The following is a 25,757-nucleotide window of genomic DNA, read 5'->3' on the forward strand; positions in this document are numbered from 1 at the left end:
TAAATGCTGTTCTATACTTTGTAATCCTCAAAGAATATAGAAAAAAAGAAATGTAGAACTGTTTCCACAATAAGCAGCACAACTGTTTTTTACATTGATAATAAGAAGAAATTCTTGTTGAACACCAAATCAGCTGCTTAGTATAATTTTTGAAGGATCGTGTGACACTGACACCTGGAGTAATGATGCTGAAAATTCAGCTTTACCATCACAGGAATAAATTATATTTTATTAAAATAGCACACGTATATTAAAATAGAAAACTGTTATGTATTATTTCAAATTGTACTATTTCAAAATATTACCGTTTTTACTGTATCTTGGATCAAATAAATACAGCCTTTGGAAGCATAAAAGACTATTATAATGTTTTTGCATTTGTTTTGTTTTTAAGGGCCAAATCCATCTGAAATGTATTCCCTTTTTCCTCTTTGATTTTTGTTTCTTTTGTGTGAAACCACACCCTTATGATGCATTGCTGACTGTATCTAGCAACCACCCAAAACACACTAGAAACCATATACAGTAGCAACACTCTGTAAACATCTAGAATTGTGTCATCTTCCTGTGACGCTCAATTGTAATCATGGCTGTCCTTCTCTCTCTGTAGTGAATGCTGCATTATCAGCGATGGAGGGGTCTCAGCTTCTCTACTCCATACAGCCACACCCAGCTGTAATTCCCATCATGCACCTGCTCCCGCCCAACATTCTGGTGTCTGGACATGACAGCATTCCCGGTGTGGTGTCGTCCACGAACACAGGCACAGGCACAGGTAGGATTACCCACAATGCCCCCTCTCAGTTTATCATTTGAATGTGAGAGGAAAGGCTTTAATGTGCTAGATTCTCACTACAGTTATAAAACAATCAAATGACATTTGATGACTGCTCATCTGTAACGAGAGAATGTGTGTTGCCATGGAGACAGCAGAAGGAACTCTAGAAGCCTCGCTAAAGAGCTTCCCGTTTCTTAGGACATTTCCTTGATTAGCCTCAGAATCGCTTCATACCAAAGCAGATCCTAAATGAGACCTTGAAGCAAAAAACACTTGAGCCTTTTCACAACTTTTCTGACTCACAGCACTGTGCTCATGACTCGTCTCGTTTTGGATTTCTGTTCTGAGCTGCTTTCAGGGGTGGGTAAAGACAGATTTTCTGAACGATAGTAATGAACCGTGGTGGGTTTCACAGTGGCGAGGGGATTGGAAGTTGAGCACAGTGTCAGGCTAATCCTCCAGCACTCCAAATATCTCACAGGGAGAGTGACCCACGACCGCAGTCTAGATCCAGAGAGGGACTCAGGAAATTAGATAATTATTCCACAGTGATATTTCTAACTCTCTCGCTCCCCCCTTACTCTCTCTCTCATTATAAAGCAGATGTAGGAATGGGGTTCCTCTGGAGCAGGTTTCTCTTTGAACTGCATCTGAAATGTTTGAGAGCTATATTCTGCATCCTTCTGGGCCCCACACAGACTGAAAGTAGAAAAAGAGAGATGTTCCCCCCGACTGTTAATACGGTTAATAAGACATGATTCAAAGCACTTCATTCCGAGATCCAAAAGCAATATCTTCTCTCTCATTATAAACTTTTCTTGAGTGGGTGTCATTAAAGCCAAATTCCACCATCCGCCTCCTGTTTTTATTGCTTTAACTGTATCTAAGTGAAAAATTGTCCAGTAGTCTTAGCCCATGATTGATCATAACACAGTTCTTTGACACACCCACCAGTTTTTAATGCTGTTCAAAATATGGGTTAACATAGTAAATGCTTAAAGGATTAGTTCACTTCCAGAATAAAAATTTCCTGATAATTTACTCACCCCCATGTCATCAAAGATGTCCATGTCTTTCATTCTTCATTCGAAAAGAGATTAAGGTTTTTGAGGAAAAAATTCCAGTTTTTCTCCATATAGTTGTAGAATATCAGAGACTGAATCAGACAAATTTAAGATGCGATCAGAACATTGAAACATGAGGAGCTGGAATTCCAGAGAGGCCCAAGGAAACAGGACGCCGTAAATCAGATTCCTAGCTCCAACTAGTCTGAAGCAAGCAAGCTAACCAGCAAACCTCTTTCACAGAACAGCTTACAACCTTGAGACAAAAGAACACTTATTGATAATTCCTTAGGAGACCTTTTAACCTCCTTTTAAAATCATCTTAAAAGGACTTATGAATTATTTCTTTGCATAGAAATAACCTATATTATGTTTGTAGCCCACACATTAGATTATCATGTTTTAATCAAATATTATGTATGTTTTTTTTAATCCCTATTGAATAGCTGAAGGATTCAAATGCGTGTTTGGTATGTATGAGTTTGAAAAATCATGCTTTAAATTCTTTGTCAAATGCATCATAGTCTTGTTATTGAAATCATGTTCAGAAGTATACTTTGCAAGAGCCTGTAAAGTTCGGACCTCTGACTGAACAGATAACATGTTGATTTATTGATTGGGTGGAGGAACAGAGCAACACCCCAAGCCAGGACAGTATCTAATTGGTCAAGACGTCCAGATGGGACGGTCTGAAAGCTGAGTTTAAAAACTCAGGACACAAACTCTTAGCCCCTTCTCCTCCTCTTCTTTTTTGCCACCGCGTTTTGACGCTGCTCTTTGAGCGTGCTCTGGCCTACGTGCCAGCTGCTACCACAATGAGAAGAAAACCCACCTAGTCTCTTTACATCCCTTTATTCTTTTACTTTAATTTCTTTTCTTTTCCGTTGCGAGTTTCGTGTACTCAGTTAAGTCTTGCCGCCACGCCTCATTTCCGAGTTCAACTCGAGTCTGTGACCGCCTCAAAACTTCTACCAGCCACAACTCTGCATCTTCAGCCAACCCCAACCATTGGCTTCTCAAGACGTCACTTCAATGACTACTGAACTCTCAGCCAATCAGCAACTTCGGGGAACCCCCTTTCCTGCAACGACCATGACACAAGGGAACCCCTTAACACAGGCAAAGCAAGTAACCTCCAGACTTTTTCTGAGTCGGTGCAGTTTAATACAAATTTTAGCCTCATTGAGAAACTCAAAGCGAGGGTTAAATAAGTGATTGAAGGTTGTTCAGGTCGATGCAATAGCATCTATTGCTGTAAGTGAAGTGAAGTGACATTCAGCCAAGTATGGTGACCCATACTCGGAATTTGTGCTCTGCATTTAACCCATCCAACGTGCACACACACAGCAGTGAACACACACACACCGTGAACACACACCCGGAGCAGTGGGCAGCCATTTTATGCTGCAGCGTCTGGGGAGCAGTTGGGGGTTCGGTGCCTTGCTCAAGGGCACCTCAGTCGTGGTATTGAGGGTGGAGAGAGCGCTGGACATTCACTCCCCCCCACCTACAATTCCTGCCGGCCGGGGACTCGAACCCGCAACCTTTGGATCACGAGTCCAACTCTCTAACCATTAGGCCACGACTTCCACCCTTCCACCCTTCCAACGTGTGAATGTGTGAATGCTTGTGTTCATGTGTTAGATTAGTTTGCATGTCTTAGATTTAAATAAAGCCTTATTTATATTGAAAAGAGAAGTATCTTGTGTTTTGTGCTCAGAGTTTGTTATACTGCTCGTTCAGTGAATCGCCGTAACAGTGAGTCTGTTCAAATTCCCTATAAAATCATTAATGATTCCCTTTGAGCTAAATTAAACTATTTCTTTAAATTACATATTAATATTACGTTTTTACATAGTGGACTTCAATGGGATCCAACGGGTTGAAGTTCCAAATTGCAGATTCAGTGCAGCTTCAAAGGGCTCTACACAATCCCAGTTGAGCAATAAGGGTCTTATCTAGTGAAACGATTGGTCATTTTCTAAAAAAAACTAATAAAAATTTACATACACAAATGCATACAACCACAAATTTTTTTTTTTTGCACTAGCTCTGCGATGTGCGTCTGCGGCTTCACCCATTACGTAATCATGTTGGAAAGGTCAAGTGTGGTTAGTTCTTCGTCTGTGTACTCCAGTTCAAAAAGGTAAGGTAGGGCGAAAAACGCCAACATTAAAAATCGTCTGACATTGTTGTTTTAGCTTTTTTTTTTTTTTTGAAAAGAGCATTTGACTTTCTTTGCACGTTCGGGGCGGTACTTCTGCCTATGTCATTGGTGAAGTCGAGCATTTGTGGTTAAAAAGTATATACATTTTTATTTATTTTTTTAGAAAAGGACTAATGGTTATGTTGAATAAGACCCTTATTCCTCGGCTAGGGTCATGTAGAGCCCTTTGTCCCATTGGTTCCCATTGAAGTCTACTATATGGAGAAAAGCCTTGTTTTCCTTAATTTCTTTTCGACTGAAGAAAGAAAGAAATGAACATCTTGGATGACATGGAGGTGGTTTAACTATCAGGATTTTTTTTTATTCTGGAAGTGAACTAATGCTTTAATGCTTGAGGAAGGTTCTTTATATGCACTGTAAAGAAGGGTTTGCCCTGAGGAGGTTCACGTGAATTATATATGATGAACAGTGTTAAATGTATTATTTAGTACTATTTAATTAATTAATTTAAAATATTATTTAAATTGATTTCAGTCATTCTTAATTAATCATTACCTGTTGACAGCCATAATAAAAATGTCTAATATTTAATTGAGTAAGTAACAAAGTAAGTGTGAAAGTATTTATTGAATGTAGTATTTACCGTATATTCACAATTATGCAAAAAAGTGCTGCTGGGGTGTAAAAAATCCATTAATCTGTGCTCTTTGGATGTGCGATTCTTTCGTATCATCAAAAAACTCATAAATCCAAGGCACTCGAGTAGTGTGAAAAAATTAAAAAAGCCTTTATTCACATGGCTTTAGAATTTAAAAACAACACATTTGTGCACCGACGCGTTGCGGCTAACTCGCCTTCATCAGGGTGTCAATTTACAAACACACACATAGTTCATTTAAGCAATCAGTTCATCACATGACGTAGAACAGGTATCGAAGTAACAATGAGAGAATTATTTATCGTAGTCATAATCAATAAATTAAATCAATTCAAAACACTAACACATATTAAAGTGAAGAGAAAAAAAAAAACAATATATATAAATCTCAAAGTAATCTAAAAATCTATCATGATTAAAGGAAACAAAGAAATCAATTACAAAAAAGGAGAAAAATCCAATTCTCCATTTAAACCTGGAAATTGTGTTGCTTTCAAAGTGTAAATACAGAAAGACTCTCTGTTGTAAACTTTTTATCCTATCTCCTCTTCTTATTGACCTCGGAATATGTTCTATACCCACTATTTTCAATGTACTGGGGTACATACATTATCTCTATAATGTAAGGCCATGGGATATTGAGGATTACAGATTCGTATAGCATTCTTATGTTCTGCTAATCTCAGCTTTAATTTCCTTTTAGTCATCCCTATATAAAAGCAACCACATGGACACTCCAACCTATACACAATGAAGTATTGCAATTAATAAATTAATTTACCTTAAACTTACGTCCTGATGTTACATCAATAAATATATTTGTCTTTAACCATATTCTCACAATGATTGCAATTACCACATCTGTAATTTCCCACATTTGAACATAACCAGGTGGTTGGTCTTATAGGGGAAAGATGACTTCTCACCAGTTTATCTTTAATAGTTGGAGCTCTTTTAAACACAATGGAAGGAGATTCTGGTAAAACTTCCCTAAGGTGAGGATCACTCATTAAGATTTCCCAATTAGTTTTTACAATTTTTATTTTATTTTATTTGCCTCTGTACTGTATTGTGTAACAAAATAAACTGAATTTTCTGAATGACTTGATTTTTGTCTCTGTACCAATAACTCATCTCTACTTATGTTTTTATCTTTATTGTATGCATTCTCAATCACACTATTTTCAACAACAACCCGTGTACCCTAGCAACCGCATAGCAACACCCTAGCAACTGCCCCAGGTAACCTAGAAATACCCTAGCAACCAGCTTGAGTACCCTAGCAACCACCCTAGAAGCCACCCCAGGTACCCCAGTGTCTGTTCTTCTGATAGACTGTATTGCCTTTAAAACATTCAAACTTTAATCTTTAAAACTACTTTACATATTTCAAACTTCTTCAAACCGAAAACCTTCAAACTTCAAGCTTTTAAAAGTTTTACAAACTTTCTGGCTAGGCTTTTTCAAGCCAACGTAAAGTTTGTCTTCAAACTTTACTATCTAGTTAATCTTAATGAATCATTTTAACAGCCATAATAAAATCTAAATATATAAATGAGTAGTAACAGCAGAGTCAGTGTGAAATTCTGTGCTTGCTTGAAATAAGATGCTTTTTCAATGATTTGTTTAATTATTATACCAGATACAGTATTTGATCACTTAATATTAAATGTAAGACTACATGGTATACTTTTGGCAAAAATTTAACAAAGTATGCATATCTAGTAAGAAAAAAAACGCAATGAGGGTGCTCAACCACAAAAAAAGAAAAAGCTCTAAAAGTAGAAAAATATTTATAGCATGTTTTCATCAAAAGAACTCGCATCAGGTCTAATGAAGTGAGTGAAGTGAAGTGACATACTGCCAGGTATGGTGACCCATACTTGGAATTCGTGCTCTGCATGTAACCCATCCAACGTGCACACCACAGCAGTGAACACACACACACACCGTGAACACACACCCGGAGCAGTGGCCAGCATTTATGCTGCGGCGCCCGAGGAGCAGTTGGGGGTTCAAGGGCACCTCAGTCGTGGTATTGAGGGTGGAGAGAGCGCTGGACATTCACTCCCCCCACCTACAATCCCTGCCGGCCCGAGACTAGAACCCGCAACCTTTGGATTACGAGTCCGACTCTCTAACCATTAGGCCACGACTTCCCCCAAATGAAGAGCCACATGGCTCAAATGAAGAGGCTCAAATGAAGAGCCACATGGCTCAAAACATTATATTTGCACTTTTCAAAATTAATAATTTGTCTTACCTCAGGACTAATTAATTGGCCTGCAAAAGGCTAAAAAGCAAATAAAAACAGTGGAAACTTGTAAAATATCATGGATGTACATATTATTTATCATCTACACAATTGAAGATGTATCATTTGAAACATGCTAAGAAAGTAAGAATATTGAGCATACAAAAGTGTGAAGTTGTGAAAAACATTGTATTTATGGAAAGGTTGGAATTAGGTGCTATTTGAAGTAAATTAAAAATGTAAGTGTGGCGTTAAACAGTCAAACATTTGGAAACAATATTCTAAACTTTAAAGTAGGGGTGGGCGATATGGCAAAAATATCATACCACAATTTTTTTTTTTAAATATCACGATTGTTTGTCATGTTGGTTTTACTATGTTGTCTGAGCAGTACAGCCAAACTAATTTCCCTATTATAAAGACAAAGCCTTTCAAGGTAACAAAATATAAAAAAGAATGGTGGATAGTTAGGTGTGGGTGAAAAGTGGGTGAAAAACAGTGCTTTATTTTCAGGTACAACAGGCATATTTAGCAGGAGCATTCAAGAAATTGAATGAACAAATATAATCATAAAACACTATATAGATTGATTCATATTAAAGCAACTGTATTTTTTTTCAGTCAAGAGTAGTTATTTTTTTTCCCTTTGCGTTTTGTTGTTTTAACATTAAAGAATAACAATTCTGTCATCTGTCTGTCCATTCTGTCATAGTGTTTTATGTATACCATCATTTACTCACTCAACATTAGTTTTAAACCTGAATGAGTTTCTTTCTTCTGCTGAACATTCATGCTATTTTGAAGAACGTGGAAAACCAAACAGTTGCTGGTCCACAGGGACTTCCATAGGATTTTTTTTCCTACTATAAAAGTCAATGTGGACCAGCAACCTGTTTGGTTACCCACATTCTTCAAAATATCTTCTTTTGTGTTCAGCACTAGAAAGAAATTAATACAGGTTTGGGACAATGTGAGTGAGTGAGTAACTAATGACAGAAATTAAATTTTAGTGTGAACTATCCCTTTAATGACAGTCGGCTGCATGTTTAGTACTGTCCCTTTAAGTTTCAGACCTGCAGGCATCTAATATACAGGCATGCATACGTTTCTCTCTCAACTGTTTACTTTCATTTTAGACATAACCGACTGAGTCTATATGTAAACCTTGTGTGTTTTGAAAGTATTAGCTCAAAAGATAACTTGGTTGAGTAATCAGGCGCTGTTAGACAGGCGTTTTAGTGCGCACGCTTCAGGGGTACGGGCTCCAAAAAAAAAGAATGAAAAGCTTAACCGGCAAGGCTAAAACACACGCAAATTATGTACTTTTGTGATTGCGAATAAGTGCAGTGTTCCGTGAGTGTAACTCTACCACTGAGTTAACACTGATGTGAATGTATGTCGCGCTGTACAATATTGATACGGCTCCTCCAGAACTGTAACTGATAGAATGTGCGCTGTAGTACTACGATATTTCTCCAAAAGCAGATTATGGAGACATTTTTATCGTCCACAATCAACAATCGTCATATCGCACATCCCTCCTTTTAAGATACACAACACAAATGAATACAAAACTTTAGCAAAACTAAGATGCTAAAAGAGGCACATTGAATTCCCTCTATTCTCTTCTGTTGAGCCGTCACCTATTGGAGCTTCTGTAACGCATCTCTCTTGGGCTGCAGTGGTGGAGTTTTTTGTATGCTGTAATGTCCTGACGATGCTGCACTTGTTTGGCTGTCAGCCCTCAGTGCTGCTGTACAGATAAGCCTGGTTTGGTGTGTATGTGTGCTTGAGTGTAGAGTGATTGTGCAGTGTGTTTGAGGTAACAGACTGTGTGTACGGTAAATGTCTGAGTGCGTCGGAGCTCTCCGGGCCTGGCTTTGATAGTGGTAGACTTTGTGAGTGTGTTAAAGCTAAACTGTGATAGACTGTGTTTGTGCATGGCTGAGTGATCCGTGAAAGTGAAACTCTCCTGGTTGTGACTCATTCAAACCAGCAGGCCTGCTGTCTGCTGCCACAGCAACTTGTGTATTATTACAAACACACACGCACCATATGATAACTTTTTGAGATAAACAGACCCAAATGTAGGTGGTTGTTCATTGAAATACTCAACTTTGTGAAAAATCATTGCGTCAAGTAGCAATGGCGTTGTTTTGAGTTGACGAACAAGCAAAACTCTTCTGAATGATTTGTTCATGAATTCAGTTGTTCAACTCACTGACTCAGTGAGCTGTTTGCAATGGCATTGAATTGATCAAAACTAAAGACATATATAATATTTATCAAAGAATCCTGAAAAAACTGCATCATAGTTTCCTCAAAAATATTAAGCTACTGTTATTAACATTGATAATGTTATCAGAAATTAGCATATTAGAATGATTCGTGAAGGATCACGTGACACTGAAAATTCAGCTTTTCCATCACAGGAATAAATTACAATTTAAAATATATTCTAATAGAAAACAGTTATTTTTAAATTGTAATAATACTGTATTTCACAATATTACTGTTCTACTCTATTTTGATCAAATAAATTTAGCCTTGGTGAGCATAAGAGAAAAAAATAAATCTTACCAACCCCAAACATTTGAACGGTTGTGTACCTCATCAAATATTTCAAAATAATTCTTCCTGCATTCCATGTTGGTTTCACATCAGAAATCTTTGAAATGTATCATGTAAACATTCAGGTGCAGTACCTCTGAGAAGAATCAGATTTATAGACAGCTTTCACTTAGGGAATGCACATCAATTATAGAAGCCGGTTAGCCTAGGGGTTAATGCTGTATAACGGATGTTTATCTTTAAATAAATTATGGAGGATGATTCACTTAACCTGTCTTTATGTGAAGATTTAATTTTATTTCATTTTCATTTTCTGCATATTTCTCTGAGACATCTAAATAAAACATCAAGAATGAGTTTTTCAAAGAGAAGCAGGTTAGCATTCCTGTAAGTTGAGCATGTTTGGATGTGCTGAGGCGAACCAGGCAAATCTTGACAATCACAAACATGTGATGTGACCATTTTCAGATCGCTCAAAAGATTTTTTGAATTGATTATGGAGTGTCTTAGACTCCTGTGGGTAAGTGAGCTCAAATTTGGTCTTTACCAAAAAGAAAAGAAAAAGTGGGTGCAATGGCTTGGATATGCAGAAGACTTTCTCAATAGACAATGTTTGAAATGCTTCACAGCGAGACCCCTACTGAGAGCGGAAATGGGGCCAGCCAAAGATCTCAGCTGGAGGAAATGTGCTTGTGATGATGCAGCCAGACACATACTCCAAATGATAAATTATCATTGGTCCTTATTCTTTTTTAAATCAGAAGAGGAATTTGGGCCACATGGAGCTCCATAACGTTGGCCTCAACTGCATGATTTTTCCCAGCTTCTGGAACACATTGAGCTCTCTTGTGCATCGCTCACTAGTTTGTTATCCCGTGCACTTGTTTTTTTTTTCCCTATGTATTTGAATGCATTGCCATGAGTAAGAGGATCTTGGCATTCTGAAGCGTGCTGATAAATACATTTTTACTGTCTAATTAAATCCTTTGTTTCTGTAATGCTGTAAAAAATGAATAGCCAATAAATATAAAGGACAATAATAAAATGGCTGGATGGAATTGGCTGTGCACGCAGGAAATGATTACAATGTTAACGTTACATTCACTCAATCTCTGTTGCAGCAGATGCGCTGCGGAAACCTCGTCTGTTGAAGAGCTTCTCGTGTGTGTTGGAGGGCTTACGTGTGGCACTCTTCCCCTCCGTGGAGGTCTTCGAATCTGACCTGCTCCAGCTGCTCAACAGCGACTGCCAGAATACAGTAAGCTACTAAATGACTCCAACCAAACGTTTAGGCCATTCAATTATGTAAATTCAGTAAGTACTTTTTTTCAGAAGTTATGATATGACTCTATAAGGGTTATATACAGCTTTAAATGAACCCCCCCAGTTGATCAGACTGAAGTTGCCAGGAACAGGGTTATTATAGTTAAAACTGAAACAAAATTATACATCGAAAAACTATTTAAAAAAAATAATTATATAAAAAACTTTATTAATTAAAAAAAACTTTAATTGAAATAAAAACTAGTTGCCAAGTCAGCTTGTCACATTTTAATTACTAAAACTTTAGTTAAAATTGGAAACAGACAATATGAAAATAAAAACTAATTCAAAATATTAATAAAAACTTATAAATGACACTAAAATAACAGTGGTCAGAAATATTGTTAATTCTGTATTTTGATACTTTATGTTCATACTTTATAGAAGGTTTTTTTTTATGAATATTTTAGCATTTTGTTTGTTTCCCCAGGTGAGTGAACACTGTTGAACTTTTTAGTGGCACCTTTCGGTGTCAGAATCCATCATAACACAAAAGCAAACCTGCTGTTGTAACTAATCTATTTGCACACATTTTCTTCCTGCAAAATAATTTATTCCCGAATTTCCATTCATTTGGTGGTTAATGAGGTTAAGTGAGTTGTATTCGTATGATTGAAGCAAATTACTCTGTATACACTTTAGTCTCTTTTGCATGCCGAAATAAACAACCTGAATAAATGGACTTTTTGGCAGATTATTGCCTTCAGTGCTTTAGCAAATGTACAGGTGGTCTGAATGCAGTCTGGATAAAGTAGTCAGCAGTGAAAATCATTGTTGATTTCACTGGCACAGTGTGATAGGTTTTGTATTAGAATGTAGACTGTTCTGCAGACTAACTCATTGTGTGTTCCAGATTTCTCATATTAGAGTTGCATTGTCTCTCTCTGATCAACCTCACATATACATTATAAATCTAACAAAATTATCTACGGTCACAAACACCATCTGCTCCTGTTTTTGCTATAATGAAGATCTAAATGAACAAAGTGCAAAGAGGCTGTAGAGACCTCCAAAACTTCAGATGGTAGAGATGTTTGGATTTGGTGGGTGGAAAGTGGATATGGTTTTGATTCAGCGTAATGGTTTGAAGCTTGAAATTGAAAAGGTACTAGGTTTAAATCCTGCAAAATGTCATCCAAAAGCCATAACCTTGACCTAATGTCTTGACTATTAAAGCTACACTACTGTTTAAAAGTTTTTTTTTTTGTTGTTTTTTTTTTTTAAGGAAATATAATACATTTATTCAGCAAGCATGCATTAAATGCATTAAAAAAAGGCTAACCAGGGACTGGGGCTGCAAATTAGCCTTTGGCTAGAAGCCTATATGTGGAGCATCGGCTGCTTGAAATTGTAGCAATGTTATACTGCATTGTCCCTGTTAAATAAACTAATAAATTAATAAATTGATCAAAACTGACTTTAAAAATTTTTAGATTTTTTTTTTAATCTTCAAATACATTTTAAATACATGCTGTTCTTTTGAATTTTCTATTGATCAAAGAATCCTGAAAAAAGTGTCACACACAGAAATGTTTCTTGAGCACCAAATCATCATATTAGAAACATTTCTGAAGGATCATGTGATACTGAAGACTGGATAAAATAATGTTTCAAAATATTACTGTTTTTGTTGTATATTTGATCAAATAAATGCAGTCTTTGTGAAGTGAAGTGAAGTGAAGTGACACTGCCAAGTATGGTGACCCATACTCGGAATTCGTGCTCTGCATTTAACCCATCCAACGTGCACACACACAGCAGTGAACACACACACACCGTGAACACACACCCGGAGCAGTGGGCAGCCATGTATGCTGCGGCGCCCGGGGAGCAGTTGGGGGTTCGGTGCCTTGCTCAAGGGCACCTCAGTCGTGGTATTGAGGGTGGAGAGAGCGCTGGACATTCACTCCCCCCACCTACAATCCCTGCCGGCCCGAGACTCGAACCCGCAACCTTTGGATTACGAGTCCGACTCTCTAACCATTAGGCCACGACTTCCCTTTGTGAGCATAAGTAACTACTTTCAAAAGTATTCAAAGTCTTGCTGACCCCAGACTTTGTGTAGTTACTACAAAAACCATAATCTGAAAATGAAAGGATTATTTACCTTCAATTATTTAGAAAACTGCATGCTTTTTCCCTATGTGGAGCACAAAATGTACAGAATTACTAGATCAACGTTTGTTATTACTCACCGAAAGACTACTGAAAGAGATTTATTCCTGACAGACATATCGCTTGGCGCTTTGCGTCACGCTTAATTAAGACGTGATATAAGTCGCTTTGGATGGAAAGTGTCAGCAAATGAGCACAAATTAGTAATTAGTTTGATTTGGAGCTGTGGTCTGTGCCCTCTCCATGAGATACAACCTCGAGTGAGAAGTCTTGTTATGGCAATTTCTTCACCCCCCAAGAGGCTCACTTTGCATTGTGGGAAGAGATCAGTGCATTTTCCATGAGACAGTATTCTGTATTCTAGTGTGGTTGTGTTTCAGGCTGTGTAGATCTGTGAAGGCTGTCTGCAGACTGTGTGTGTGTGTGTATGTGCAGCCTGGACCCCGGTAACCATGTTTGACAGATGCACTCATGTGTTTGCAATTATTTACACACTGCAGACACACCGCTTTGGTCATCCCTTAAACTTGGAGAGGGAGAGAGATAACAGCAGAAGGACAAGAGGGGGAAAATTGAAGTGTAATGGAAACTGATAACAATGTAATTTTTGACGACTTGTGACAAACCTTTTGTTTCTCACCCTTTCATGGTGGCACTTCTCACTGTTTATTGGTGTGAGGCAATAAAACCTTCAGTACTTTTTAAGGTGTCCTTAAAACCCAGACAGACATACACACCCACCTTACACAAGAGCCCGTTTTAATTGTGCTTCCTAAACCGCTCAGGTTGTGTCACTTTCCCTGCGGTGTCAGTGGAATGTCAGAGGAACTATTTTAGCCGAGCTATAATCGGCTCATAGGACGTCACTTGTTGTCATGTTAAAGTGAGTCTCTTTTTGTTGTTCTTGGTGTATTTATGGTAATATCATTACAGTTCTTGAAATTTCTCCTAGTGTTTTTTTTTATGATCGTGCTTGCAGGGCAGTACTGTATTGATATTCATCAGAAGTTCTGGGCAGGGTTTGTTTAAAATCAACCTCAAAATAACTAGGGATGCATGACATTATCGGACTGATATCGGAATCGACCGATAATGGCGTTAAATTAAATATCGGCATCAGCCTGATATGAAAAATTATGCCGATATGTCTTCGCAATAAGAGGAATACATTAACTCACATGTACTCTGGGTGTGCTAGTGATTAGATCACGTTAGCAGTGCTCATTCTTTAAGCAAAGTTTTGTCTGAATGATGATTAGATTCACTGATTTAGATAGCTGAACTTAGCGTTCGGTGTGTGATAGAGTAAACAGTAACAGCATGTGCAGCGGCAGCAGTGACAGCCTCCCCCAGGTCCTAACGCCCGGTCGGTAACGATATTTAATCTTTAGGGGGCGCTGTTGGCCTACTTCTAATTAAATTAAAAGTAAAATAGCCTACACAAATAACATTTAGACTGTGTTTCTGATTAAATAAAGCAGTAATTGATGTCATAAAATGAGTATGTTTTGATTTAATGGCCAGAAGCTATAGCTTAAATGAAAAAAAAAAAATCACAAACATGACACTTGTAAATTAAATAATTTTATATATACTGATTTATTCATTAATGTGTAATATGTTTTATTTTTTTAAACAAATCATGAGCTCTAAAAGATTTTCAGAATTGTTTCTTTTGTTTTAGACCATCTACAAATGTTAAATCCTAAAATAAAATGTTAGGGATAACACTGCATCTTTCTGGGGAAAAAAATGCAGCAATTGATAGTTTATTTATAGTTTTTTTCAAAGCTTCAATGTACTGTCAAAAAACCTTCATTATTTTTTATTTAATTCTAATAAATAAGTTCCTGTTAAAAACTAACCAAAATTCTAAATATTTTTTCTTATAATTTCTGCACAGGAGAGACATGGTGTTGTTTCCAAACAAAAGGAAATATATCGGCCAAAATTATATGAAAAATATTGGCGTATTGGATATCGGCAAAAATCCAATATCGTGCATCCCTAAAAATAACCTCAGGTGTTAAATATCTGCTATTAATTCACCCTGAACTGCTTACAGTATAGAGTCCGAATTTTGTTTTGTAGATAATTTCAGCCTTAGTTGTTCTAGTATCTATTACCTTTTTAAAAATAAGGGTTTTTTTTGCTCAGCGCATACACATTAATCTCTGATTAATTCAGGGAATAACAAAAATCAAATGTGATGAACAGGTCAGACAGGTGGCCTCCAGCTCAAAGATTTACAGCAGATGATCTTTAGCAGGGTCAGAGGTGATTAGATGAATCCATCATCTGTAATTGACTAGCAGCTTTAAATAAAAAATGCTCTTTCTTCAGTGTGTTAACAAGAAGGATGGAGACTATGGTCACAGAAAACAAAAAGAAAAATCGAGATAAATAGTATGAGAGGGGGAGGGAATATTCATCAAAATCTGTGCACTGTGCACAATCACCTGACGTCACTTCTCTGCAGTTCTGAGATGATAATTCACATGTGATAGCGGTTGACAGCAGGCTCTAATTGGCCCTCATGTGGGTGGTTGACCTTTAGAGAGTGTGACTCTCAATGCATTGTCATCAGGATATTGTTGACGCTCTAAACACATCTCACTCTGTGAAAGATGCATGAAACCCCCAACCCCCAGAGGTGTATATATCCAGGCAGGTACAAGAAAAAGGAAATGAGGGGATTGTTGTTTTTAACAGTATTGATCACCAGGGTGTGAACCCATGGTTTCGTCTTCTATATTCTGTAGGTATTCAGTGCCGGTTTAGGTGCTTGAAATGTATTTAGACTTCTCAGAAAGAACAGTGTGGGTTTATGATTCATTGGCTCAGGAACCCTAATTCAACTACAAAAGTGGTCGGCTGTTCCAGGGCCAGAGTGAGAGAGTTTCAGGTCGGTTGATGGAAATGTCACTTGTCTTTTTATGCCAGTGCTGTAAATTTTATATTTTTTAGTTATGTATATGAAGTTTTATACTTTGCAAACTTAAGCATTTGGTTTTGGGGGGCATTAATCTGTGGTAAAATAATCTAACTGGGATAAGTTTCCATTTGTTAACAATGAAATACTAAAATGTAGTATTTACTAAAGAAACATAACAAAGCATTTATTAGTCTTAGTTATTGTTACTTTCAACATTTACTTATACATGAATAACACTTCAAGGAGGTAACATGAACTAATAATGATCAGTTATATTTTAGCTAACAGTTAAGCTAAAGATATTTTTTTTGTGAAAGTTAGTTAATGCATTAGCTAGTGCTAATTAATGGGACCTTGATGTAAAGTGTTACAGAAGAGTTATTTGTATAATTGTATAACTGTATCTCAAATCACTTTTTTTTTTTTTTTTTAAAGAAAACCTCATATTCGATTGATAAAATGTTATATTTATTATTTTTAAATGTAAAATAATTAGGGCCGGGACTTTAACGCGTTAATTTAGATTAATTAATTACACAAAAATAACGCGTAAATTTTTTTTTACGCATTTTAATCGCACTTATTTTTGCACCGCGGAACGTTTCTCACTGGATGCGTTTCGGCGGACCGATTATACTGGAGCACCAACTAGCGGACTTGCGTTCTCGTGGAGACCGGTCTTGCCAAGCTTCCTTGGAAGAACGAACTCGGAAGGACGCGAGAACACAGAACGCACACTTATGAGAATTGAGATGTACTGCATTCCTGCTTAACTGACCGCAAAGTGACGGGGGTCTGGCGATCAGTGCGCTGGATCTGATGCTAGCCGACAGCTCGCCGCTCCCGTGTGTTGTGACAGCTGTGCCTGAACCACCAAAGAGGTTCACCAACAGACTCGTGGGCTGCGTCCGAAATCGCATACTACTTGTGTAGGTACTACATTTGAATTCAAACGTACTTCTCGACCGTTAAAACAGTACGTTCTATATAGTATGAATGAGGGTAGTATGAATGGAATTCGGACGTACTACATCCGCCACGTTCATGTTGTCACGTGTCATGCGTCGTCACAACAGCGCGAAAATTTAAAGAGCCCACTCTTCAGCAATGTTGCTCATAATTCTTACCGTTTTCATCGCCGTTTTAACGTTGATTGGATCGACAGCTCAGAGGAGGCATAGGTCAGCTTCTCGCAGATCATGCCTTCTTCCACAGCTTATAAAATATTTATCAAATAATGCAAGTATAATCACCAATTTAGCTTGCAAGTTTTACCTCAGAATAAAAAGACACGTCTATGAACACAGTGACAAAGGCTGATTTGGAGCAACGAAATAAAGTAATTTATTGTTATGAATTAATACATATAAAAATACACAGGACAAACAAAAGACACATGAATCAATGAATAAACTTGAATGAATGCATACACATACATACATATAGATAGAGAGAGAGAGAGAGAGAATGAATAGAAACAAAAACCTTTTACAGCCGATTCACGAAGTAATCTCATCGATTTATAACGTTTAAACTTGAATAAATCAGCAGTTTACTTTGATTATTTTAAACAAGTGCAGTTTAACCACAATAAACAACGTTTGTCCCTGAGGTACTTGCACTTGAAAACAGCCGCGTCGCCGCCTTCCACCATTTTTCAAATATGACGCCTCCTCTCGCGTGGCATCATGGGATAGTAAAGTGTTCATTGTATGCCTACTACAGAATTCGGGCGGAAGTAGTAGGTCATCCGGGTAATTCTCGCCTACTGTTTTTCGAATACTATGAATTCGGACATACTACTCGCCTCGCATACGGTTTTTCGCATACCATATAGTAGGGAAGTATGCGATTTCGGACGCAGCCATGCTTATTCTGATTGACAGGAAGATGTTGAGGATGTCCATCATCTTTATTTAATCTGTTCTTCTATTTAAATCAGCGGTTAACTCATAGTGGGTACATTGACTATTATGCTTCTCAGCATAAGAAACGGCCAATGAACAATAAATATTACAAAATGTCATAACTTATTAAAACATTTCATACTATTATAGATATTACTTTCATATAATTGTATTGTTTTATTTTACAGCGTTATATGTTTTACTGTTAAGATTCATTTTAATATGCCAATAAAAATGCAGACTTTCTCCGGGTCTTATAACTTTATTAAAATTAACCAAAACAAAACGATAAATGTTTACTTTCAACTTGAAGAGCCGTTAAGTATTTGTGAGAGCGACTTTAAAGCTTACAGGCTTCCGTACACCGGCCACCCACAGTGTTTTCTGGGATTTCTAACGGCTCGATTCTCTCAAGTCTGCACTCGATGCATCCTCAGTTTCAAGAACATATCCGGGCACTTTCATGCATCCTCTATACTTGCGTTCTTGAGAATTGGAACTGAACTTCGACGGTTAATGATGACATAGAACGAGAACACAAGGACGCAAGATCGCTGAAGAAGGCATATTGAGAAACAGCCAAAAACAAACCACAGTGAACATGGACAAAGAAGCTGATGAGACCGCTTTGGTTGGCCCTGTGGATGGGAAATGTAAAAATCCATATAAAAAAAAAAAAACTTACTTCTCACTGTTCTCAGGTCAAATATTTATATGCGATTAAAATGCGATTAATTTCGATTAATTAATTACAAAGCCTCTAATTAATTAGATTAATTTTTTTAATCGAGTCCCGGCCCTAAAAATAATACAAATTGCGTGTGTGTGCTTGGTCCAAATTAACCCACAAGAAGAGTAAATTTTGTATACAGTAAATACAGTAAATTTTGACCTTTTTTTCCATGAAGAAAACAGCTTATAAATATTACAGAATTAAGTTTTTTGAAAATCAAAAAATTGCCAATAGTTTTGTGTGAGGAGTAGGTTTAGAGGTAGGGTAAAGGGGTAAAAATAAGAGTTTGTGCAGTATAAAAATCATTAAGTCAATGGAATGTCACCATAAAACATGGAAACCTGTGTGTGTGTGTGTGTGTGTGCATGCGTGTGTGTGTTTGGCCCAGTGAAAATGTTACCACTTCAACTAATCTGAGGTACAAGCTTTACCAGCTTCTAGCAAAAAGAAAAAAAAAAGTTGTTAAAGTTGTGAAGCCCTGTCCTTTTGCTCATCCTCATCTCATCCTTGACCTTATGCTTCTCCTCATCCATATCTTTGCCCTCATCCTCGTCTTTATCCTCATCCTGATTGAGAAAACTACTTACTGCTAGCAGCTGCGTAAGATAAGCCTTGGCCCAAAGCTCGAACACTTCCTTCACAATTATCATGGCTATTTTTGCTTCCAGTTTGGCAAAGCCTGGTGAATTTGGGCCATTTGTCTACATTTCTTTTTTCAGGCCTGCCTAAAAAAAACCCAAACCATTGTAAATTCAATACAAATATAAGCACAGAGACACCAAACAATTCTAGTTGCAACAGAATGAGCTGCATACTTAAAATTGATCTAACAACATTAACACATTAAGTTTTATCCAAGGATTGGATTCTAGGTAGGGGTGTAAGAAAATATCGATACACGTGAGTATCGCAATATTTTGTTTGGTGATACTGTATCGATTCTCAAAAACGGAATATCGATATTTTAAAAAATAATACATTCATACAAGATTCTTGCCAGTTGTTTCGTTTTGAGTTCATATCCCGATCGCTAGATAGCAATCTTCATCTCTGAACTTAAACAGTGACAGGAAATACTAGCCACTAATGTTAGCGTCACTGTAGTTTGCTGCCAGTAATGGAGGATGAAAGAATTGTTCCAGTTCCCGTTTCGTTGTACAAAGCTAAAGTGTGGCGTCATTTGGGCTTTTGTGGTAACGTCCGCCTCGGTTCCGCTGCTTGCTGCGTCCCGTGTTGAAGAGCCTTCGCGCGGGGTGCGGCGGGCGGTAGGGTCGCCGTGCAGCTACAGCTTTCTCTCGTGTTGGGGGCGTTTATGCAGTTGGGCGGTGCTCGCGTTGCAATCTCAGCGATTCCACGAGGAACATAAATACAAACTGAAAAACTTGTGAAATCCAAGTTGAAAGGTTCTGAGAATGTTCAACATCTGTATTTACTTTATTGTTTTAAAATTGTTTTGACTTCTTTAGGAATCCTGCAAGCACTTTATTTTTCATTGATATTAAGCAGATGCCATTTTTTGTTCAGATCAGAATGTTATGACAATGTATGTCACAATTGTAAACTTAAACTGTGAACCTTTAAAGCAGGGTCTAAAAATATATATGGTCTTTTTATAAAATACATTTTATACACACATTTAATTAAAGAATCCTGCATACTGCACAAAAAGTGGTTCAATAACGTTGAATGTTACAGGGATTGATTATTGCAAATGCAGATCCCATTGCGTTCTGGTTAAACAATTTTTATTTATTTATTTTTTGCTAAGGTTTGCATATGGTGGTGTGACAGCTTTCCTAAAAAAATTATCCTTTTCCTAAAATAAGAAATATCCCAATATATCCCCTTGCTTACAGTATCACAATATACCGTATCGCAACCCCTGTATCATGATGCGTATCGTATCGCCAAATTCTTGCCAATACACAGCTTAATTCTAGGTATGATTTAAAAAAAAAAAGAAATATCCAACTGTTTTCCCCACTTTGCTATTTTCATTAATTCCTTCATACAACCTTGCAAGATTATATCTTTTTAATTTCTCTTCTGTTTAATTTTATATGGAGCGTTGATTAAACTTTGATTTAGCTTATTGACTAGATGTTTTGAAAATAATTCTTTTCACTTTTTACTTTCAGAGCTATGCAGTTTTTTAAATTAGATATGAATGACATGCAAAGATGGTCTAAAAGAACACAATAAGCTTAAATTGAATCTAACAGTCTGAAAAGACCTTCTAAACAAAGTGCAGCGCTCAATAAATGGCCATGGTGGTTTTAGATTTTATCATTGCATTACTGCTGATGTTCGATTACCGTTTTCAATGTTTAAAGAATAAAATGTGAAAAGACTGGTTACCATAGTGCTTTTCCATTTATGAATTTTCAATTTAAGACACAACTTTGTACATTGCTGCCTCAACTAAACACTTTCTCACACTCTTTCTCCTCTGAATTATTGAACTTTTGTATGAAGCCTCTTCCATGTCGAGGGAAGTTGGCGTCAGCTGAATGTACCTGTCTAGTATTAACTGGCTAATCCATTTCTGAGCCACTGGGAAACTTTTGGGTGCTTTTTTTGACTGGCTTTTGACCGAAGGTTTGAGCCATTTTGTAACATTGTTGCGAAACATTTTTGTGTTTGGCAACTGCGTTTGTATATTTTGTGTACGTCTGTGCATTTGTGTGTTTTGTTGATGTTCTTCTTAGCAGAGGGCAGTGATTAGCATCATCAGTGAGAGGTGTTTGTCAGCTGCAACAATTGAAAGCTGTGTGTGCATGTGTGTGTGCGTGTGTGTGTGTGTGTGTGTGTGTGCGAGCGAGCGAGTGAGGTAGAGCGGGCGGATGTGAATAGCATGCTAATGATACTGCTGTTACACTTCCTGCATGACTCATCGCAGTGTGATCCAGCACACTCTCAGTGTGGGCACATACACACACACTCACAATCTCTTTTAAAGCCTGAGATATGATATATAACTGCATTCATTCTGCTGTTTCTGAAGGCATGCTGGGATGCTCATAAGCATAATAAACGGGTTTATCACAGACTGTATGTTCCTTCTGAAATGCTACTAAACTTTTAGATATGCATTGAAATCACTAGTGAGCGCTTAGCTGTGGTGTAAACTAAATACTAATCAAAACTGTCATAATATTTTGAAAACACTGATAAATGTAATCTTCAGCAAATCTCAAAATGAATATCTTTTCATACTAGTGGTCGACTGATATTACTAAAATAAATATCACTTGCTAAGTGCAATTATTGTTTTTAGATATACTAGATTACTACTGTACTGTTGGTTAGAGTGTTTACTTGCTTTTAATTTGTGTTTTAATGATTTCTATTGTTTTTTTTTTTTTAAACACTATAATAGGATTACAGAATCAAGAGGTTATGATTTGAAGCATAAATCTGGTTATTTTATGGATTTGTTTATTTAGTTCAAATTATTATTTCAAATTGATTTCCCAATGCATTATTTCTAATTATTTTAGTAAATATTATGTAAACTATGCATGTGTTATTTGCTATCTTTAAATAAAAAAGTGTGGTATTGTATAGGACTATATCGGCTTTATATTGGCTATCATCCACAATGCACTCTAAGATATTTCAGTGGCCTTCAAAAATCCATATCGGTCAACCACTATTTCATACTGTGTATTATAATTTTGTGAAAAATGTAGGGATGCACGATATTGAATTTTTGTCTATATCCGATATGCCAATATTTTTCAACCCGTTTTGACTGATAGCCAATGCTGATACCGATATTTCCTTTCATTTGGAAACAACATCAAGTCTCTCCTGTGCAGAGATTATCAACAAATTATTTTTAATTTTGGTTAGTTTTTTTTTTTACAAAAACTTGCTTGTTAGAATCAAACAATTAATGAAGTTCTTTTATAGTGAAGTGAAGTGACATACTGCCAAGTATGGTGACCCATACTCTCTGCATTTAACCCATCCAACGTGCACACACACAGCAGTGAACACACACACACACCATGAACACACACCTGGAGCAGTGGGCAGCCATTTATTCTGCGGCGCCCGGGGAGCAGTTGGGGGTTGAGTGCCTTGCTCAAGGGCACCTCAGAGTACACTGAAAGCTGCCAATAACTATACATCAACTATAAATCAGTCACTGCATTTTTTTCCAGACAAATGCAGTGGTAACTTTAACATTTAATTTGAAGATTTTTATTTAACAGCTTTATTTAATCAGAAACTCGATCTTAACCCCCTGGGGTCTGAGGGTGTTTTGGGGGCCTGGAGAAGTTTCGACATTTGTGCTTTTTTCAGTTGCTTATAAAAATATAAATGGCTAAAGTCTAATAACACTGTAAACAACACAAACTGGGCTACAATAATATGTTATATGTTAGCATTTATGTACATAAATATGATTTTGAGAAAGCAACGTTAATGCGTGGTTAGTGAAAAACTAAAATTTTGAAAACACTGAAATAAAGCCATAAAACACATACAGAACATTTGTTTACAAGACTTTTGAGAACTGGATCTTGTAGCCTAGAGTTTTTGTTTCAAAATGATGTGAAAATCATCTTGTTTACTTGCTCACAGAAAACAATATATTAATTTAAATTTTTAAAGACATGTTTTGTGATCGAAAGCCTATATGCGAGGGAGTGGCAATGGCCTTGAATATTAAGTGATTCTCACCTGAGAGACAAAGGGCCCTCCCCTAATAGCCCCTAATGGCCCATCAGTGTGACTGTGACTGTGCCTTTGAGGCAGGTAAGAGAGAATGTGAGGAGATTGAAAAAATTTATTTTTTTTAAATTATTTGTATTTTATTTACAACGCAGTATAATCAAAACATACATAATGAAGGTCAAAGACACATTGTGCACACTGATCTAACCACTGAGATGTGAACAGACTGAGTCATTCCTGCAACAGATTCTGTTCAACAAGTGAAACAAGTAAATCATACCTGATATTTACGTGTGTTATTTAAGCATTTCTGCTTCTTTCCATGGATTCAAGAAGAAAAAAAACATAATCAGTAGTCAAGGAGCTTGTTTTACCATAGAATAGCAGTGTAGTTGGTACAGCGCTCTCAGAGGAAAACAGTTTGAAGAGACTGAAAGTCATCAGGATTCATCTGTGGTGCAGGTATCTGATTCAATAAAATACAAACAACCAAAAAAAACAAACATTTGTGAGCATGTTAATATCAGGAGCATCTGTATATATATATATATATATACATATACATATATGTATATATATATATATATATATATATATATATATATATATAGGTTTTGTAGCCATAGACTCACGCATGCTTTGTACTATCATAAAAAAAACAAAAAACATTTTATATCTGAGAAACTAATTGTTATTGTTTAGCACGTTATTAAAATCTATTTTTGAACAGAGTAGGCTATTAATAATAAACATGTTTTAAACTTATTTAGGCTCATAGCATTTTTATTGTTTTATATAGAGCATGAAAGCATCATCGCGCCTTAAGAAATAGTGACATACTGCCAAGTATGGTGACCCATACTCTCTGCATTTAACCCATCCAACGTGCACACACACAGCAGTGAACACACACACACACCATGAACACACACCTGGAGCAGTGGGCAGCCATTTATTCTGCGGCGCCCGGGGAGCAGTTGGGGGTTGAGTGCCTTGCTCAAGGGCACCTCAGAGTACACTGAAAGCTGCCAATAACTATACATCAACTATAAATCAGTCACTGCATTTTTTTCCAGACAAATGCAGTGGTAACTTTAACATTTAATTTGAAGATTTTTATTTAACAGCTTTATTTAATCAGAAACTCGATCTTAACCCCCTGGGGTCTGAGGGTGTTTTGGGGGCCTGGAGAAGTTTCGACATTTGTGCTTTTTTCAGTTGCTTATAAAAATATAAATGGCTAAAGTCTAATAACACTGTAAACAACACAAACTGGGCTACAATAATATGTTATATGTTAGCATTTATGTACATAAATATGATTTTGAGAAAGCAACGTTAATGCGTGGTTAGTGAAAAACTAAAATTTTGAAGACACTGAAATAAAGCCATAAAACACATACAGAACATTTGTTTACAAGACTTTTGAGAACTGGATCTTGTAGCCTAGAGTTTTTGTTTCAAAATGATGTGAAAATCATCTTGTTTACTTGCTCACAGAAAACAATATATTAATTTAAATTTTTAAAGACATGTTTTGTGATCGAAAGCCTATATTGTTATATGTTATATAGGGAAGCGCGCCGGCGCGCTGGTTAAACTCCGCGAACGCGGCTTCCGAACTGCGCTCCCAAGCATTCATCTAGCGAATCTCCGATCCCTTCCTAACAAAATGGATGAACTACTTCTCCTCACCCACACAAATAAGGACTTTACAAACTCTGCTGCATTGTGCTTCACTGAAACCTGGCTGAGTGAAAACATCCCGGATAACATGCTTCATTTGCCTGGATATCAGCTGTTCAGATCAGACCGCATCACGGCGCTAACGGGGAAAACGAGAGGTGGTGGACTATGTTTCTACATAAATGAAGGTTGGTGTTCAGATGTAACAACTCTGAAGAAGATGTGTTCTCCTAATTTGGAGGCCTTCTTCATAAACTGTAAGCCGTTCTATTCACCCCGCGAGTTTTCATCCTTCATTCTCGTGAATGTGTACGTGCCTCCAGACGCGTGCGTGAGCACCGCGATGCAACAGCTGGCTGAACAAATATCTGAAACAGAGCAAAGGTACCCGGACTCTTTTTTAATCATTCTTGGAGATTTTAATAAAGCAAATCTCTCCCGCGAACTGCCAAAATACAGACAGCACGTTACATGTCCCACCAGAGACAGTAATATATTGGATCATTGTTACACAATAATTAAAGATGCATATCACTCTGTCCCACGGGCAGCTCTGGGGCTCTCTGATCACTGTTTGGTTCATCTCATACCGACCTATAGGCAAAAACTCAGATCTTCTAAGCCTGTACTAAGAACTGTTAAGAGATGGACTAATGAAGCAGAGCAAGATTTAAAAGCTTGTTTTGACCTCACTGATTGGAGTGTTTTTGAAGCCGCTGCCACCGATCTGGATGAACTCACAGAGACTGTAACATCATATATCAGTTTCTGTGAGGATATATGCATCCCCACCAGGACATTCTTATCATTCAATAATGATAAACCGTGGTTTACTGGGAAACTCAAACAACTTCGTCAGGCCAAAGAGGACGCTTACAGA

At 37.1% G+C, this 25,757-nt stretch overlaps 1 protein-coding gene and 1 pseudogene across 2 annotated transcripts in view; one reads left to right on the forward strand and one right to left on the reverse strand.

Annotated features, from left to right (window-relative positions):
- The window catches only part of LOC306849709 (uncharacterized protein), a 919,849-nt gene that overhangs the window by 288,438 nt on the left and 605,654 nt on the right, over window positions 1-25,757 (reverse strand). The gene's annotated exons all lie outside the window — the stretch shown is intronic.
- The window catches only part of LOC306849102 (nephrocystin-4-like), a 179,726-nt pseudogene that overhangs the window by 39,354 nt on the left and 114,615 nt on the right, over window positions 1-25,757 (forward strand). The window contains exons 5-6 of the transcript in view: window positions 611-775; window positions 10,617-10,750. The product of the transcript in view is annotated as a nephrocystin-4-like (transcript). The remainder of the gene's footprint in view (window positions 1-610; window positions 776-10,616; window positions 10,751-25,757) is intronic.

This window comes from Barbus barbus, assembly GCF_936440315.1.
Source record: "Barbus barbus genome assembly, chromosome: 29".
Lineage (NCBI taxonomy): Eukaryota > Metazoa > Chordata > Actinopteri > Cypriniformes > Cyprinidae > Barbus > Barbus barbus.